Raw genomic sequence first — 14438 nt, 5'->3', positions numbered from 1 at the left:
GATTTTACAATGGATATATTTTTCTGAATCTGGAAAGAATAGAAATTATATGTAGTCTATTTGGGGATTTTTTTGCAAACCATCATATTAAAATTTTATTATTCATTAGAAGAAAAATACAAAGAATTCAGGAGGATTCTGGCAAAGAACATTTACCAAACGTTATCCAAACACTGTATTTTACATTTATATTCTTTAAAGACTCATCTATGCCTATTTCTTCTTGTCTTCTGCAGCTACAGAAGTAATTTCAGTAGTTGTATTTTAAAATCAAATATTGAAAATAAGCCTGTAAAGATCAATAAAAAGCTAAATTATTCCGTATCAGGCAAAACAAAACATTTTCTTCCACCTTTTCTGTTATTAAATGTTGGAATAAAGCCTCTGAGTATTTCTGAAGTAAAGGAATATTTTAGATTTATTTATTTATTTATTTATTTATTTATTTATTCATTCATTTATTTTAAAGCTGAGCTTGAAATCCACCCAGAGGTGAACGGTAGTGTAATTTTTTAAAATCCTGCTCTCTTTAAATGTAGAAAAATTAAGCCTAAAGCCTGTCACATACTAAACTTCTCATGTGATCCAAAGGGCAGTTGTTTGTTATTAATTAACCTTTTGCTGTTATCCACTCTACTTCATCTGAAATTTTACCAGCTGAGAGATCTTATGAGGAACTAAAAAAAAAAAAAAAAAAAGTTATGATTGAAGAAGGCTTTTTATTCTTAGCCAAAGTAAGCTTACTTAAAATATGATTGGAGAATATTAACTCCAGGAAAGCAAGTAAAAAAGCTTTGGCTTTCTGGCTATAATGCATTTTAGTTTGCATCTGTAAATAACATTTTCATATACCACCAACAATCAATTTTTCCTGTCTGTATTTGGTCTTTAAAAAGAAAAAAAAAAACAACCAACTGAAGTATTCCAGCCACATAACACTTGCACATGCTAGGTCTTTCAAGACAGATTCTACCAAAGTCTGAAAGACTTCTTCGGTCTTAATGTTTTTTGGTCTGCTTGTTTGCATTCAGATCTCTGATGTGTTTTTCCTTTGTACAGTGCACTACAAGGCCACAAGTTTCTGGGGTTGAGAGACTCTTCCGGCCTTCATAAATTGTAGCTCTTTCTGTTGTTTCAATTGTCTCTTGTGTTATTTTTTTTTTTTTCCTATTGATATTGAGAAATGAAAAAAAAGGAGAATTTGCAGTTTTCTGTTCATGTGGTCGTTGAGTGTTTTATGTGAGGCTTCATATAAAATTAAAAGAATTTAGAGAGGAAAGTAGAGAACATGAATATTCCAGTGGCTGGAAGAGAGATACTGAGATTGAAAGCAATCCATTTTTAATTTTTAAATGAGCCTTCAAAATATACTGAGTCCTTGCACAGTGTAATATAATATAGTACATCATAGCACATCCCCCACTGTAAGGCAAATGGCCATGGTGAGGATATCCTAGTATTTTTCTGGTTGCATTTTGATGGCCAATTCGTAAGTAAAAATCAAGACTTAGACTGACATGCTGCAAGATAACTTCAGTCAGTAACCCACACCAGTTAGCAAACTTCTCTTTCATAAGTGCTATGTCAGCAGAGACATAATCTTGAGATTTCTGTTTATTTTGTCTCTGATGAACAGCACAGTATGGTCCTGCCAGTTCTCTGGGAGAAGGCAGCTTGCCATCAATGACAGTGAATTATATAGCAAGATGATGGATACCACCACATGGGGGAAAATCCAACAGGCATGTAGAAGGCACAAGAGCAACCTGGGCCACACAGAGAGAAACTGGTGGTAAGACTTCTGCTGTTTAAGGATGTGGATCATAGAATAGTTGCAGGACTTTGCACTTGGCCTTGTTGAAGCTCATGAAGTTCATGGGGTCCTGCTTTTTGAGCTTGTTTAAGTCCTTTTGAATAGCATCCCATCCCACAGGCATGTCAACCACACCACTCAGCTTGGTGTCATCTGCAAATTTGTTGAGGGTACACTTCATTACACTGTCTGTGTCATTGAAAAAGATTATAGTAGTGGTCCTAATATGGACCCCTGAGGGACACCACTGTTCACTGATCTCCATCTGTACATCAGTGTGCCCTGTTCAGAGCTATAGGGTTTTGTGAAGGAATTTGGTAAAAGAGAGCATAACTGGAGGCCAGGGAAAGCATGTGTGCTCTGAGCGCTGAAGACATGGGGAGGAAGTAGGTGATGGCAATGGAGAGGCAAGTTGTTTGATGATAGCTGTTGTGATGATGGTGGAGCTAGAAGACAGCTACTTGGTAAAGCAGCCCCAACGAAGAGAGTTGTGTGCATCACTCCATCCATTACACGCTCTCTGTCACACAGTTAGGTTGGAGGGAAGCAATCAGTAAAAGACTAATTGTTTAACATACAGCATTATGAGAGGCACCACCCCAGTCTTTTTCTTGCTCACTGATCAGCCAGTAGGAGTTTTTCTCCTCCCTCTGTTTGTGGGACAATTATGTTAGTACAACACAGTGCTGCAAAGATTGCCTTGGTTCAATGAAACTGGGCTTTTTGCAGAGTATAGGTTTAATACAGTTATGCTTTTATTCCTTTGTCACTGATCAGATAGTACACGTGGTAAGTTAGGAGCTGCATTGGATGCTTGTTGCACATCCGTGAGTACTACAGAAGATGCAACTTGCCACTTAGAAAGGTTTACTTCTTTTAGCTGGCTGCAGCAAAGTCATGTCATGTGTACTACTTTTCTAGCCAATGAAAATTTGCAATGTTTGGTGCTTTTTCATTTTCCTTTTCTAACAATGGACGGGGATGTACAAGTTCAGAAGTTTCTAGCCTTGGAAAAGGAAGAAAATTGTGAGCATTTCTGCTTAAGTATTTGTACCACAAGACGTAAAAAGCAAAAAAAGTGAGTGGGGAAGTAACACGCGTGACTTAAAACAGAAAAGCAGAAGGCAATTTAAAATATTAATTTGAGCATTAAATATATCACACATCTCAGAACTCCAAAGCACTCTTCAAGTGTGCCCATTGCAGCTAATATAATTTTGAAAATGTGTCTTTCCTAGCACTAATTTGTTGTTCAGCTAGTTTACCACAACCCCATGCTTTCTGGATGGGAGGGTGTAGCATTGTATGTGCTGATCCAAAAGCTAATACCAATTTGTCAGTGCTGCCACCTAAATATTACAGCAGCTAGTTCTCTTAATGTTATGCCATTGCAAAGATGCAGGGCATTTTATTTATTGTTCTTCTCATTTCTTAGCCTTATGATTCCTGCCTATTCACTTAAGCTTTGTCAGGTATATTCATAAATTATTTCTGACCTTCTGCAATTCAAGTGGGGGGAAAATAAGAACCTTATAGTGTGTGTAATTATCAATGGATGCAACATTTATCTGCGCAGAAAGTTCTGGTATTGTAAAGGCAGCTCTGTACAGGTTTTACTAACAGCTTTAACAAGACTTCCAGGCCCTCTTCTATTCTATAGTTATGGAGTGTGTGGATTTTTTTGTGTGTGTGCGTATGTTTAGTCTAGAAGTGCTAACTGATGTCATGGATAAAATAGGTATGTTATATCCGTTTATTTGGAAAATCTGCTACCAGTTTCAATGGCAGCTCAGAGATCTAAAAAGGTGAATGAATTTTAAGTATTTAAAATGCAGTGACACCACAAATAGCGTATGTTGGAAACTGCAGACATACTGAGAAGCATAATTTTGTGGACATTTACTAAGTCAAATGCTTAGAAGAAAGGGAGAGGTCCTTTCTGTATCTGTAAGGAGGAAGGGAGTCAGTCAGTTACAGCATGGACATTGAGGGCAACACGATGTTTATCGGAATGAGAGAGCTGAGGGAGTATATTAGCTTAATGTGGACCCTGATGCAATATACCCGCCTGTTCCCATACGAAAAGATAGATTTGCAGATGTAACCAATATTTCTTGAATGCCAAAATCTGCTGGCTTGCAAATTGCAAGATGTTCATCATTTATCATATATTTTAGACTGCTCCTGTGGCCTGTCACTATAGTACCTCTATGGGCTTCTACAGCAACACCTGGCCCTATCAGTAGCTTTACCCTGTTGAAGTATCTTCATAAATAATCCATGTGAAAGTGAATGTAGCTGTCATGTTAATTTGTGGCTAACCTGGTTCTGGCAAGTTTATAATTATATTTATGAAGCAAATAAAGCAGATTGTTTGCTTTTTCTTCGGTGATGATTTAACACAAACTGACAGAAACAAATAAAAGAAGTTTTACTAATTACAGTCAAAGTAAAAAAAAAAAAAAGTCATAAGGATGTTCTAGTTACTATCTCACAAATATATTCCTAAATCTGGCCTACTGTCTCTATGACCTCTAGTTGGTAGACATAACGGTGCTCTTTAAAAAATATGTTTACCTTCACAATAAATGCTATATACAGCCTTTGCTTGCTTAATTCCTTTTGACTTCTACTTCCCCCCTTCACCTCTTTTCTAATCTTGTCCTCACCTCAGTCTTTTCCTCATCCCTTAAAGCTGGGGATAACATCTACAAAATAACGTATTTTAAAATCTTACCTTAAATTTAGGAGTATACAATTTAGTTAAGTTTCTGTTCACTCAAACTAAATGTGCATAATAGTAGGCTGAGGATTTGCAGCTCCCTTGGGTTCTTGTGTCTCCTTTTCCGATCTGGTCTTAATTCTGTAGCAGATGTTTTCGTACTTAAGTTGAAGAATCACTGGCTTTGGAAGAAGTAAAGAATTTTAAATTGTGTTACTTTTTTTCATTGATCTGGACACCTGAATATATAGGTAGGAGGCTGATGGAGCAGTACTGAAGTTGGCAAATCTACCCTTCTGTTGCTTCAAAAGAAAGCCTAACTAGGAAATGCAATACTGCTAGTATAACATAGCAGGAAATAATCTTAGACTGAAAATGAACTTTTGAGAAACTGTAAGGGAAAAGTGTGCCCCCAGGACATTATGTCCTCCAGAGTTTCTCCTTATACATCACTGTTCAAGTCTGATGAAAACTTTCTGATTACCTTCAGAGGACTAGATTTTTATCTCTTCAGCCAAGATAAACAGTTAAGTTCACAAAAGACATATTGTTGTCAGTGGGTACTGCAGTGTGGCATCGGAAAAGGTATGCAGGTGTTGTAATTGTAGTTGCTTGTCTCTATTCTTGTTTGGCAAAATGACTATTTAAACTATTAATAGATTTTATGTTGGGGTGGTTTTTTCATGTTACACAGTTATTCTGTGCTGTACTTGTCTCTCGGCAACTGAAATAAATTTGTATGTTAAACGATTATCAAGATGTATGTTTAATTTCTTTGAGATTCTATTTTTACTATTTCCTTTATTACAGGAGACCTTCAATCATCTAGAACATTGCAACGCTCACCTTCTAGGATTGTTGCTATAGGAAATTAACTTCTTCAGTTTGCTGCTGCTTCTTTTACAAATTTCAGTTCACTTAACAGTGTCTGCAAGTTTATATCTGTTTATATAATTCATAGAGGAATTATGTCTGCAGATGTGTCTACTGAAATAGCTGACCTGCTTTTCTCTCCTGAAGGATATCTGTTCTAAGGATCCCCTGAAATAAAAAATTATTTTCTACCTCATTGTAGTGTAATACTTAACAACAATGAAGCACGTGTGTACCTTCTTGTTGAACTGAACAAGGCCATTAATGCAGGAGCAATGAATAAGAATGTAATAGAAACTGAAACACAGAGAAATGAAGCCCATTATGAGCAATCTGCATCAGTGTCTCAAAAATACAAAGTCCAGCTGATGACTCTGACCTTACTACTTCCAGTGTGCAGAAAGAGAGGACAATTCCTGTAAATGGTGTATCTGGTTAGCATTTTGAAATAACTCCTTTCTAAAAGCTGAAGGGAGTTATAAATGTGGATGATTGAGTACAAATGTAGATATCAAGAGATGTACAGGTTTAGAAAGTTCTTGCCTAAGCAGCCTATTACGTGAAAATAAAGAAATTAAACCAGAACAACTTTGAAAGATAAATCTGATTGAATAATCTCACATGTATTGGTCATCAGTTCGATCATTCACTGGCTAAAAGTGTAATTACCACTGCATTGGTATCTTTAAGGTCAGGTTATTAGTTGGTCCTAAAAGAGTATTCAAAAAAGAATCCTTAAGCCAGGGGTATCAAACTCATTTTCACCAGAGCCACATCAGCCTCACGGCTGCCTTCAAAGGGCCAAATGTAATTTTAGGACTGTATGAATGTAACAGTAATATATCGCACAGAAAGGCTCCACAACCCACATGGGGCTGGGTCCTAGTAGAGGCAGGGTTAAGATTTGTTCATTGCCAAACCGGTAACACCACTTATTTCAGAAAAGAAGAGTCATGTGGTTCTCTGATCTTCACAGGCTCAATAGGTAGAGGGGAACCAGAAGCAATGTGTCTGCTCCTTTGGCTGTGCGCACTTTCTGCTTGACGTGTCTTGGGTTGTTCCTTCAGGAGACTGCCTTGTGGAATGAGTCATAAGTGCAGAGGTGCTGAGAATTCGGAAATCATCTGCACAAGGAAGAAATAAGGTAATTATGCCTGTACTTTAGTCTTTACAGTGTACTGTAAATCTTTAACAGATTGTAGTGAAAGGAGCTCAAGTGTATCACTAAAGTCTGCCATAACCACCTAAATTGTTATGCATAACTGGAATGTTTTTCAGGGCAAATGAAGGTCAAGAAATTGATGGGAGGGATGCATCTCCAGAATCTCTGTTGGGAACAATATGGTTCAGATTTTACTTATATTCCTCACACTGTTTATCTGTTTGAAAATGGCAACATTTCTTGTGATAATTTTTAATAAGATTACAACACTTAAAAATGTTTCATAGATTTTTCTGGTATGCATTATCCCATTGTATACAATGGGACTGCTTATGCAAAAAGTTGAATGAGATTATTTGGTTGTCTTTTGGCTTCTTGCTTAGTCTGTCTACTCTAATTCTAATATCATTGGCCTTTAATAATCAGCATTTCTGCAGCCTTTCCAATTTCTCATTGACCATTGTTAGTCATTTTTAGATTTAAATTTGGAAAACAGTCCTGCTCTTCCTTGTTTTCTTTTTCGTACAAAAGTAGGAAGGCTATAGAATGCTGCATGCTTTTTTACATGAAAGAAAAGATACGGCTTTAAAAAGTAGGAAAGATTTTGACTAAATATGCTTTTTGAGTACACATATGACTCAGCAATTAAATTGATTATGGAAAAAAATATCGAGAACAAAACCCAAATAAATGATGTGCTCTACACTAGGAGGTAACACTCCCTGCAATTGTTTCTTAACAGTGTAAAATCACGATTTGCCACTTCCTCACACACAACCTTAGGAAACAGCTTTCTAAGCTTCAAGAGTTTTAAGAAGTAGCTGCAGATAGTAAGCAAACCACAACAAGTAAATCTTACTGTCACCTTGTGGAGTTATTACAGCTTTCTTAATCTATATCTACTTACTGGGGATGGAAACAAACAAATAAAAAAGGCAATTTAAAGAATTATTTTCAAAATTTTTTTTTAATGAATTGAACAAATGAGTTTGGTAGTCTGGTATTCTTGGTGTAGTGCCACTAGTAATTGTACAGAGATAGACAGCTGAGAAATTGTATGATGCTATTTTACTGGAACAACAGAAACTTATTCTAATTATTATTGATTACTCCAAATTGAGACAGTTTCCCAAACATTTCTGAGCTTGTAAAAATATTCAGTTTCTATTTGTGTCAATTTGAATTTGCAGGATATATTATATTTATTTTTCTTCAAATTATTGCCTCTATCTCAAGTTACCTTTTTTGTGTTTATTTTTTCTCTCTGCTTTAGTTAAGAAAACATTGCGCAGTGCCCATGCAGTTGAAAATCTCAGCTTTGCTCACCAATTGATCAAAATAAGTCTTAGTTGGAGAGCTGTTATTTGGGGTTTTGATTCTTGCATGGTTGGTAAGCCGATTTAAGGTAGCTAATACTATTAAGCACTGAAATAAGAAAGCTTCTGGAATTGGAGATCCAGATAACTTAAAATCTTAGTTTAAGTAGGAAAGATTGAGTCTACATCTGAAATAATAGCAAATGCTCCACCCCATATATTCTCTGCTTAAAGCACAACATATTTTGATCAGAGAGTATCTAATGTGATGTTTGCGAACTTCATGAAATATACATATCCTTCCCTGTCTGATCTTAAAACATTTAGGCTTTAAAGAAATTCTTATGAAATGTCTCTTGTTTATGTGGGTTTTTTTTCTCTTTTTATTGTATTTGTGAGTAGAGAGGAAAGATAATAGCCTAAAAGGACCTGGTAAACAAAAAAAGCAAGTTCTTGTTTATAAAATGAAAACTAATACTACAAAACAAACAAACAAACAAACAAAAATATATATATAGAGAGAGAGATTGAGAGACAAGCTTGCCTCTGGAAATTATTCTACCTGCACCTCAAACTTAGTGTTTTAAAGTTAGATGCTAATAGGAGCCTAATTCAGAAGATTCACTGAGCAGATTGCAGTTTCCTTGTATACACACCCGGGTTTCCCTCCCATGGAAATCAAGGAGTGGGAAGATGGTGCACAGCCACGTCTTTACCCACTGTGTGCAGGCTGGAGGAAGCTCAGCTTGCACTCCAGCCTATAAATGGCGAGATGTCCTCATTTGAGATGTATCCAGTGCCCATTCATTTATTCTTCTCCCCCGCAAAGGAGGGCAGCCCCCAGGGCTGCTGCAACAGAACTGCACTCTAATTAGGCAGCGTGGCTTGACTACTCCTACAGTCCAATACGTGTGTGTGTCAATGTTACTTTGAAAGTAATCTACAACAAAGAGAGAATGGAACACAGCATTAACTGAAATGTTTATGTTAAAAATACTGAATTCTAAATATCACCCTTGGTAAAGCTGGCAGGGCAGCTCTGTGCAGTCTGCTGAAGGGAGGGCAATGAGAACAGGAGAGAAGTTGGAGTAATCTGACTGGAAAGGGTCAGTACCCAGGTCTAGCAGCACTAAGAGTTGAAAAACAAATGTTTGCATCAGTCTGCAGGTGCAGCAAACCATAGGAACAAGAGGTGTACAGCCGATCTGAGTGTAGCAGGGAACAACTGCTTTGGGGCAGTGCACTTGGCTTTTCTGTTTGCTCTACCTCTGACCACTCACTGGGTCTCAAAGATATTGCATGTTTTTAGCCATCTTTTCTCCCATTGCAGTACCTGGCATGCTGTGGCTCACTACCAGTCATTGCTGCATCCTCACATCCTCCTTGTGAGCCTGTCGTGGAATCAAATCCCACTTTGACTGAGCTCGGCAATGCCTGTGACCTCACAGTGACTCTCCCTTGGTAGGCTGGCTCCAGACATCACTGCACTAGAGCAGCTGTGGTGCTGTGGTGTCATACAGAACTATCTCTGCAAATTGCAGGTGTTTTTGAAGAAAGATGTCTGCAAAGGAAGGTGCAGTGATATGAACCTCAGTAACAAACTAAGGAATGACAGGAAAACAATATCCAAGTCTTGTTTAGGAAGGCCTCTATCTGTGCTTCAGATTTATTCTAATAACTAGATTTCTTGGGTTCCTACTTTTAATTGACTTATTTATCCCAGTCATCTGGATTTATTGTTTCTGTAAACACCTTTCTGTTGCCTTTCCAGTAATTTTTCAATCTGTTAAGCAATTTGGTTTGAGACAAAAAGGTGTTTCAAACATCTCAGAGATTTTAACTGCCTACAGTTTTCAGGTCAGTGGCTGTCTTGAGGGAGGACATTGTTTCAATGATGAGAATTTGGAGGAAAAATAAGGGGAGCTCGAGCTGATCTGTTTTACTGATGTGCTAGATGAGTTACTCAAAACCTTTGTGGCTCAGACTAAGTCATGCTTGTTTCTTCTTTCTTAATAGTTTTTTAGGGGAGATGGGAGAGCAGCAGGAGGAGTTTAGAGGATATGGAGGAAGGACTTAATATTGCAAGACTGAGAAGGAAAGATATTGGAATGCATAGAAAAGAAATAGAGTTACTGTAGAGAGGGACAGAGGATAAAAGGGTGTAAGTCATAAATCTATAGAAGGAACTTTGTTAGCCATACTCCATATGAAAAAAAGTAATTTAAATGCAGAAATTTTCTGAAGTCTCAGATCTTTTCATTAATCTCCAGGTTAGCACTTTTAAAAGGTTTGCTATAAATTCAGCGCTTGATGGTTTTCTCCCATTGGTGCAAGACTTCCCTGTATTAGATTTTGCTCATGCTTTCTTTTTTTTTTTTTTTTTTTTTTTCCCAAAAATTAACACCAAGCAGCTCTATGCCACATGCATGTTTCTCTATTATAGGCAAACCCCAGGAAGCTCATTAAGTTTTCTTTATGATTCCTATGCACTGCTGGAACCATACCTAAGTAGAGTGTTTGACTGTCAGTGATTAGATAGCAAGATGGTATATACTTTAGAAAATATCATAGTTGGCATACATAAATAGACAGGTACAACAGCACTGCAGAGGGCCATTTATTCAACAGGCATTTGAGTTGCATAAACAGTAACACTTACAGAGTTCCTGACATTGGCTTCCAGCTTCAATAGTAAAATTGTTTCTGAAAGAGCTTCTGTGTAACCATATAGTATAGCAGAAATAAATATATCCTAAACTCAAGAAAATTGTGGATGTCAGAAATGAGCAGATTCCTACTAGTCTAAATTTTTATTGTTTGTAATTCTATTTTGAGCATTTTGGTATACAATACTTCTTTGAAGGGATGTGCCCTCATGAGAAATATGCCATTGGTAGAATATGTAATGAGTTATTGGGGGAAAATAATATTGTTACTCAAATATCCTAATTTAACACGATGCTTACTGTATAGACATAGCTCACAGACTGGAATAATGCCAACAGATAAGCTACTCTAAAGTAAAGCATGCCAGGTCTGTAACTCATAGTAAGAGTTTTTAATAGTTCTTGTGTTGTTCATCATGAGGAACTGGTGCTATTACTAAAGTAATCTTTGATTGTAGTCTAGTAAAAGTACTGTAGAAAAAATCCCCTTTTCCATCTTCCTTTATTCCTTCCCCTTTTCACAGAATTTCTCTTTATTTGTTAATGTTCTTGAATCTGTTTTTTAATAACCAGTCATCTTTTCTATTTTGGATCTTCCTGCTTCTTTCTGCAACCACACCCCTGTAGTTCCACTACACAGGTTTTGTTATATTTGAGTGGATGGGCTGACCTTTCATACTAAAATTACAGTTTCCAACACCATTAAGATGACAATAATAAAATGACAGAGAAGATCATAAGGTGATCATGCCCTCAGTGTGTCTGCTTTAAAATATCATCAGGCAAGGCCCACACAGATAGTTGTACCACCCATGTTTAAAACCCTCTTGTAAAAATTTGACCAATACATTGCAGCTTACTATTGAGTATTGGTCTAAAAATGCCATTACTCAGTCGATGCTACTATCTGTTTTAGTCCAACGTAGAAATGAAAGTGTGTTTGAAACATCTGTCACCTTCCATAAATTGTTTGCTACATTCTAAGTCACTTAACATTCTGTGTTTCACAGAGCAGCCCTCCTGTGTTTATATGAAACAACTAACAGTTCTGAGTAACTTTTAATATGGACTTACACAATGAGGTGTAAATTGCACCAAAACAGCAAAAAAACATTATTAATACAATAATTTTCTGCCACTTTCATCATTTCAGTAGGGGCTAAGCCCCACGCAGAGCTGGGGTGATGGTGGGGACTGGTGGGACGTGCTCGCGGTCACGGGAGGACAGAGCTGGGCGGCTCCGGCTGTGGCTCCTGCGCACAGCCCACCCGGGCGGCAGCACCTTGTTGACCCCAAGGCCCTGAGCACTGCTCAGCTTTCCCTGTAAGTCAGAACAACCACGAGCTGCTCTAATTTATCTTGGCAGAAAGAGCTCCCTGGAGGCATTCCTCTGTTTCCAAATACTTTGTGTTAGTTGGAGGCGCTGCTGAAGATACTAACTCTCTCTCTCTGTGTCAAGGACAGGGAATTTGTTGCATAAAGCATTTTGCTCAGAGGTCTGTTAAAGGCACCTTTATGTCTCTAATGGACAAGAGGAGTGCATGAGGGATTAATCAGAGGGCAGGAATGATCCCCCCCACTTGTTTCAAGAAATATTAGTATCTCACAGACCACATTTTTGTTTTCTTACAGCACTTCACAAGCCAAGTGAATGCTTCAGGACAAGTCTGTTATTACTCAGGGATGGTAAAGCATGGGAGCTTCACTGAGGCAATATATTTACTCCTAGGAAGAGTATCTTCTGTCAGTTCTAATTTTCTCCTTGTTTCTGAGCTAGCCTAGGAGCAATTCTGGCGAGATCTGAAGGGAATTGCCATGGGAGGTCACTGTGACAGGGCTCCCTAAGAAGGTCTCAGAGGGTCTCGGATAGGAGATATGAGAACATATTTTTACTTTCTCTGATAGCATCTACAAAATAACAAACTCTTCTTCACCACCTCTCCAATAATAACCCACATACTGGTGTGAGATAGTATCATTTTTCCACACCTGAAACAAAATCAGAGATGATACAGTAATGGTTTCACAGCATGGATGATCTCCACAGCAATATATCATGTACTTTAGAAACTACTTGGTCTAGACAAAGTATGTTAACCCTTTTTTTTCCAACTAGGTGCAAAAAGATGCCTGAATTACACTAGGCACACTAAGCAGCTAATTTGGTACTGTTACTCTTTTTTTTTTTTTTTTTTTTTTTTTTTTTTTTAACATATCCCTTTTCTGTATCTTTCCTTGTCTGCTAAACTGGCATAATTAGTTTTCACCCCATCATGTAATATTTTATTGCTATCAACTACAGGTGAAATTACAGTTCTCCAGCATCTATATGGGACAAAACCAGCAGTCTTACACTTTTGTATTAAGTAGTAGTCACAGGTGGAAGCTCTGAGCATGTCTCTTTCCCCTTGCACTATGTTTCAGCAAGTTCCGTCCTGTTTCAGTTGGCCCTGGACTGCTAACACCTGGTTAGAAACCAAGGGGAAAAATGGACTCATGACAGGTAAATATTTATTACTGCTACTCCATGATTTTTATATTCTTTGTTTTGTAGCACTGTTGCCAGTGTGGATTTAAAATATATATATATGTATATATATATATATTTATACATATATATATATATAGCAAAATGTGTCACCTATTACATTTCCATTTCAAGGAAAGGGTAAAGAGCCCTTTCTTAAGAGACAGGTTCATCATCAAAGAAATGCACAAAAAATGAAAGAAAGTATGAAACAGAATGATAGAAATGGTGGTTGAAAAGAGAGTCACCCAGCAGAGCATTCCTTTCCAAGTACTAACTGTCAGCAACCCTAGATTAAGCCAGCTAGGGATGTTTCTGATGGAGTCTGCAGAACCTCCAAGGATGGAGTTTGCACTGTCACTTTAGGTAACCCCTCCTGCCCTGCACTCCCCTCCCAGAGGAGGAACTCTTCTCCAGGACAGTATAGTATATACCAGCAGCCAGTTCTAAGAAGAGCTGTGTTGCACTATATTTCTAAGTGCCCTCCAAGTCGTTGCAGGCCATACAGCCTCCTCCTCCCTCAAGGAAACAAATCCAACTTCCTCTGTCTCTCCTCACAGGTCATGTGCCCTGAGGCCATTGTTGTCTTGGTAGTCTTCTGCTGGATTTACTCCAAATTGCCAACATCGCTCTTGAACCAAAGAGTCCAAAAACTTGTCACGGTATTTCAGGTGAGCCTCAGCAAGTGCTGATTTAGAAGGGCTTAATAATTGATGTACTGGCTATTCTCCTTTCACGCATGTGTAGTTCGCCTTGTTGCTATGAGAGCACACTCTTTAACTCATTTTCAACAAGGCATCCACAGTAACTGCCAGACCTTTCCAGCATAGCTGGTACTCTGCAAGTTGGCTTCCAGCCTGTACTGACACACAAGGTTATTCTGCCCTAGGTGCAGAACTTTTTTCTTGTCCTTGTTGAACTTCAGTTGGCCTAATTCTGAATCTTTTCAATGTCCTTCTGTACTGACTGGGTAAATCTTCCTGCTCAGAGATTGAATCTCTGAAATGTGTTATAAGTTCAGACTTAGCCAATTTAACCATGTTGAAATAAGTTTATTACCAGGATGAGTCTCTTCATTGTTATTAGAGACACATCAGCAGTTAATTTCTTTCCTCTTGCTATAAAGCACTGTGAACAAGAGTATTCCCATGAAATAGTAGATCTATGCCTGATCTTGACCCATGAGTTCTAACTTGCATTATCATATGTTCTAAAAACTCCCAAAGGTCTCAGTTTTATCTTCCTCATCTGTTGTACTGCAGTCAATCCAGATCAGATTAAGTAAAAAAGTTTCACCTGGTCCAATTGAAAATACACATTCTAGATTCTGGCTGGCCCATTTCAAGTAAGCTAATTTAT

General features: G+C 37.8%; 1 long non-coding RNA gene across 3 annotated transcripts in view; it reads left to right on the top strand.

Annotated features, from left to right (window-relative positions):
* Positions 1–6422: 6422 nt before the first annotated feature.
* The window catches only part of LOC110357093 (uncharacterized), a 34737-nt gene continuing 26721 nt past the window's right edge, over positions 6423–14438 (top strand). The window contains exons 1-3 of one of the 3 annotated variants that reach the window (XR_010472398.1): positions 6423–6552; positions 12977–13055; positions 13640–13750. This is a non-coding gene — a long non-coding RNA (uncharacterized LOC110357093). Of the gene's footprint in view, positions 6553–9322; positions 9460–12976; positions 13056–13639; positions 13751–14438 lie in introns of those variants that run through there. The other 2 variants (XR_010472397.1, XR_002410532.2) reach the window with 2 other exon arrangements.

The sequence above is a fragment of the Columba livia genome, chromosome 4, assembly GCF_036013475.1.
Source record: "Columba livia isolate bColLiv1 breed racing homer chromosome 4, bColLiv1.pat.W.v2, whole genome shotgun sequence".
NCBI lineage: Eukaryota > Metazoa > Chordata > Aves > Columbiformes > Columbidae > Columba > Columba livia.
Note: the sequence above shows the minus strand (reverse complement) of the source record. Positions and strands in the feature narration are given on the sequence as shown.